This window comes from Physeter macrocephalus, chromosome 21 (genome assembly GCF_002837175.3).
Source record: "Physeter macrocephalus isolate SW-GA chromosome 21, ASM283717v5, whole genome shotgun sequence".
NCBI lineage: Eukaryota > Metazoa > Chordata > Mammalia > Artiodactyla > Physeteridae > Physeter > Physeter macrocephalus.
Window position 1 is genome coordinate 40,602,719 of NC_041234.1, and position 5,488 is coordinate 40,608,206.

Sequence of the window (5,488 nt, forward strand, 5' to 3'; positions counted from 1 at the left end):
TGGACCCTTTACAAAGAAATGTTGTTGACCCCTGCTGTAAGTAATATTTTATGTGTATAGTCTTCTATATAGTTCACTTTTACATTCCTCTGGAGTGGGTATCTATGGCTCGATTTTCAGATAGTCACAGTGGGACTCAGGGGAGTGAACTGATTTATATCACTCAGAAGGATTCCACACATCTGGGTAAGATTTAGCAATAGAAACATTTTTTCATTTGCCTAGTCAAAGGCTCCTGGCCCCACAGGCAATGAGTAGCAGAGATAGGACAAGAACACTGGGCATCTGGTGTCAAGTCCAAGGCCTACTCTCCTGCACCTGACTACTTCCTTAGAAGCCTTAATAGTATAATGAAAGATGATCCATCGCTAATTCTTATGTAGGTGCCATTGAACAGTTACTTATTCCCAAGCTCACTTGGAATCTGAACACAGTTCTCCTAAATATCAAGCAATCTTGTAATCAGCTTTCTGTGCCATATAAGTTTTGTGAGTGTTAAATGAGATAACAGCTATCATAATGAGAGTGAAAATAACTAATGTCTTTAGCACTTACTCTGAATCAAGCACTGGGCTAAGCACTTTCTTTATATGTATCATCTCACCAGTCCTCATCACACAGCTAATAAGTATTATGAACCCCATTTTATTTTATTATTTTTTAAAAATAAATTTATTTATTTATTTATTTTTGGCTGTGTTGGGTCTTCATTGCTGCCCATGGGCTTTCTCTACTTGCGGCAAGAGGGGGTTACTGTTCGTTGCAGTGCATGGGCTTCTCATTGTGGTGGCTTCTCTTGTTGCGGAGCATGGGCTCCGGGCGTGTGGGCTTCAGTAGTTGTGGCTTGCAGGCTCAGTAGTTGTGGCGCACAGACTTTGTTGCTCCACGGCATGTGGGATCTTCCCGAACCAGGGCTCGAACCCGTGTCCCCTGCATTGGCAGGCGGATTCTTAACCACGGCACCACCAGGGAAGTCCCATGATCTCCAGTTTAAAGGCAGAAAAGAAGACTCAGAGTAGAGAGGTGGTTTGCCCAAGGTTACACTTAGAGTCAGGATTTGAACCAAGTCTGTTTGATGCCAGAGTCTGTGTTCTTTAATCATCACCCACTCTGCTCCTTTAAGTATAACACAGTGTCAGGCACATCATATCACTCAATTAGCAATTCCTAGGATTATGTTTTATATCAGCAGCTACCATTTATTGAATGCTTGCTATATAGCAGACATTGTACTATGCATTTTAAGTATTAACTAGTTAAACCTTCACAACCACACAGTGAGGTCAGTACTATTATTATTTCCATTTTGAAATTGAGAAAGCTGAGGTGCAGGGTGACTAAGAAGCTAACAGATAGTTGGAACTACCAATGTACTTTGTACTCTAGGGAAGGGAGGAATTGAGATTCAGGCCTGGAAGAAACCTGTAAAACCACCTAGTAGTTCATGACCATCCCCTGCTGCCTGCCACTCCAGACAGAGTGGTATAAAGACAAGTGAGTGGCCTTTGGGGTTAGTGAGACCTGAGGAAATAATGCTCACTTTACTCTAAATGGTTCTGATCAGGGATGAACTGCCTTCTAGATGTTTCACTTTCTGTAGAAAGACAAATAGGGCAGTTCACTACATGGGGATGAGCCACAGGTGCTTTAAAGTCTCGTTAAGAAGAAGGAAATAAGAGTGGTGATGGATTTCTCCCTTGGGACTCAACTTACTCAGACCGCTCTTGCCCAGGAGAAGGGAACAACAGATTCCTCTACTTCTTATATTTCATTTAAAATTTTTAGCATTACAGGCACAAGACAGGTTAGAACACAGCCCTGTCACTTCCTCACTGGGCATGACCTTGGGCATGTCACTTTCTCTCTCCAAGCCTCAGTTTCTACATGTGTAAAATGGGGAGAAAGGCATCCCCTCTCATGAGGATGGTATGAAGATTCAAGCTGATGAAAGTCGCCAGCATAATGCCTTATATTCAAAAGATATCAGGATGGAAACTCCACCTCTCATAAACTGGAAGTGAATGGAGAGCATGGACCATTTTCAGAAATGCCAACAGCACTTTGATACACAATCTCTGAGGTATTTCCCTGGTAAATGGCACCTTCAGCAGCTGAATTATCTTATCTTAAGGAGAAGAGAAAATTGGAGTCTGAAACCATGGGAGCCCAAACAGCCTGACCCCTCAGCCTGAAGAATGGCTGAAAACATAGACCTACTGGGAAAACCAGAGGAAATATGGCCAAAGGTCTCCAACAGACTCATCCCTAGAAGGGAGGCAAAATTAAAAGGTTTTAGTTGCAGATGGCTGGATTGCCCATCATTTTTCAAATTCACTTAATTTAAGCAAACAAACAAAAACCCCAAAGCAGTTCACCTATTTCTCTCACTCACCATTCCCTACCTCTGGCAACCACCAATATGTTCCCTGTATATAGAAGGATATATATATATTATATATATATATATATAATATATATATATATGTATATATAGAGAGATAGATAGATATCTCAATGTTTTCTTCTAGTTTTTTTATGATTTCAGGTTTTACAGTCAAGTCTTTAATCCATTTTGAATTAATTTTTCTATATGGCATAAGATAGTGGTACAGTTTCATTCTTTTGCATGTGACTGTCCAATTTCCTCAACATCATTTCTTGAAGAGACTGTCCTTTCCCCATTGTATACTCTTGGGTCCTTTGTCAAAAATTAATTGACCATATATGCATGAGTTTATTTGTGGGATCTCTATTCTGTTCCATTGATCTATGTATCTGTTTTTATACCAAACCATACTGTTTTAATTACTATATATTTGTAATGCAGATTGAAATCAGGGAGTGTGATGTCTCCAGCCATTTTCTTCTTTCTCACGAATACTTTGACTATGCAGGATCTTTTACAGTTTCAAACAAATTTTAGACTTTTTGTTCTATTTCTGTGAAATAGGACAATGTAATTTTTTATTGAAGTGTAATTGATTTACAATGTTGTTTCAGGTGTACAGCAAAGTGATTCAGATATATATATATATATAGCTAAATATATATATGTATATATATATACACACACACACATATATATTCTGTTTCAGATTCTTTTCCCTTATAAGTTATTGCAAAATATTAAGTATAGCTCTCTGTACTATACAGTAGATCCTTGTTGGTTATCTATTTTATATATAGTATTATGTATATGTTAATCCTAAATTCCTAATTTATTCCTCCTCCATTTCCCCTCTCGTAATCATAAGTTTGTTTTCTATGTCTGTGGATCTATTTCTATTTTGTATGTAAGTTCATTTGCATCACTTCTTTTAGATTCCACATATAATTAATATCATATGATATTTGTCTTTGGCTTAGTTCACTTAGTATGGTAATCTCTAAATCTATCCATCTTGCTGCAAATGGCATCGTTTCATTCTTTTTATAGCTGAGTAATATTCCAGTGTATATATATATATACCATCTCTTCTTTATCAAGTCATCTGTAATGGAATTTTGGTAAGGATTGCGTTGAATCTGTATATTGCTTTGGATAGTACGGACTTTTTCACACTATTATTTCTTTGAATCCACGAGCATGAATTATCTGTCCATTTATTTCTGTCTTCTTCATTTTTCTCATTAATATCTTATAGTTTTCAATATACTGGGCTCTCACTTCCTTGGTTAAATTTATCACTAGGTGTTTTATTCTTTTTGATGCAATTGTAAATGGGATTGTTTTCTTAATTTCTCTTTTTGATAGTTCATTAGTAGTGTGTGGAAACACACAAGATTTTTGCATATTGATATTGTATTCTGCAAATTTACTGAATTCATTTTCTAACAGCTTTTTGATAACATCTTTAGGATTTTTTATATATAATATCATGTTACCTACAAATAGTGACAGTTTTACTTCTTCCTTTCCAATCTGGATTCCTTTTATTTCTTTTTCATGTCTAATTGCTCTGCTAGGGCTTTCAATACTATATTAAATAAAAGTGGTGAGAGCAGGCATACTTGTTCCTTATCATAAAGAAAAGATTACAGCTTTTCCATATTAGTATGACATTAGCTGTGGGCTTGTCAAATATGAAAAATTATGTCACTGTCAAATTATGTTGAAGTACATTCCCTCTATATCTAGTTTGTTGAGAGTTTTTTTCAAAAATAGATGTTGAATTTTGTCAGATGCTTTTTCTGCATATATTGAGATGATCATAGGATTTTTATAATTAATTTTGTTAATATGGTATCTCACATTATCTTATTTGTGGATGTTGAAACATCATTGATGGAGAGGTCAGACAAGATGGTAGGGTAAAAAGACCCTGAGCTCAATTCCTCTCATGAGCACACTAAAATCACAACAATCTGCAGAACAACTATTGATTGAAAAGACCAGAACCTACCAGAAAAGATCTTCTAGAATAAAAGACATTAAGAAGGAACCATCGTAAGATAGGTAGGAGGGGCAGACTCATGATATAATCAAGACTGATACCCTCAAGTAGGTCACCCACAAACTGGAGAATATTGCAGAGGTTCTTGCTGAGGAGTGAGAGTTTCGATTGCCACACCAGGTTCCTCAGCCTGGAGTCCTGCAACAGGAAGGAACAAGATAAACCCCAGAACAAGAACAAAGTGAAGTGAAGATAGGTAATGTACCTGACAAGGAAGTCAGGGATAATGACTGTAAAGGTGATTTAAAATCTAGGGAGAAGGATGATGCCTAGAGCAAGAAATTAGAACTTTTATTTTTAACACCTTTACTGGAGTATAACTGCTTTACAATGGTTTGTTAGTTTCTGCTTTATAAGAAAGTGAATCAGTTATACATAAACATATATCTCCATATCTCTCCCCTCTTGTGTCTCTCTCCCTCCCATCCTCCCTATCCCACCCTTCTAGGTGGTCAAAAAGCACCCAGCTGATCTCCCTGTGCCATGCAGCTGCTTCCCACTAGCTATCTATTTTAAATTTGGTAGTTTATACATGTCCATGCCACTCTCTCACTTTGTCCCATCTTACCATTCGCCCTCTCCATATCCTCAAGTCCATTCTCTAGTAGGTCTGTGTCTATTCCTGTCTTGCCCCTAGGTACTTCATGAACTTTTTTGCTTGTTTTTTACACTCCATATATATGTGTTAGCATACGGTATTTGTTTTTCTCTTTCTGACTTACATCACTCTGTATGACAGACTCTAGGGCCATCCACATCACTACAAATAACTCAATCTCGTTTCTTTTTATGGCTGAGTAAAATTCTATTCTATATATGTGCCACATCTTCTTTATCCATTCATCTGTTGATGAACACTTAGGTTGCTTCCATGTCCTGGCTATTGTAAATAGAGCTGCAATGAACATTGTGGTACATGACTCTTTCGAATTATGGTTTCTCAGGGTATATGCCCAGTAGTTGGATTGCTGGGTCATATGGTAATTCTATTTTTAGTTTTTTAAGGAACCTCCATAATGTTCTCCATAGTGGCT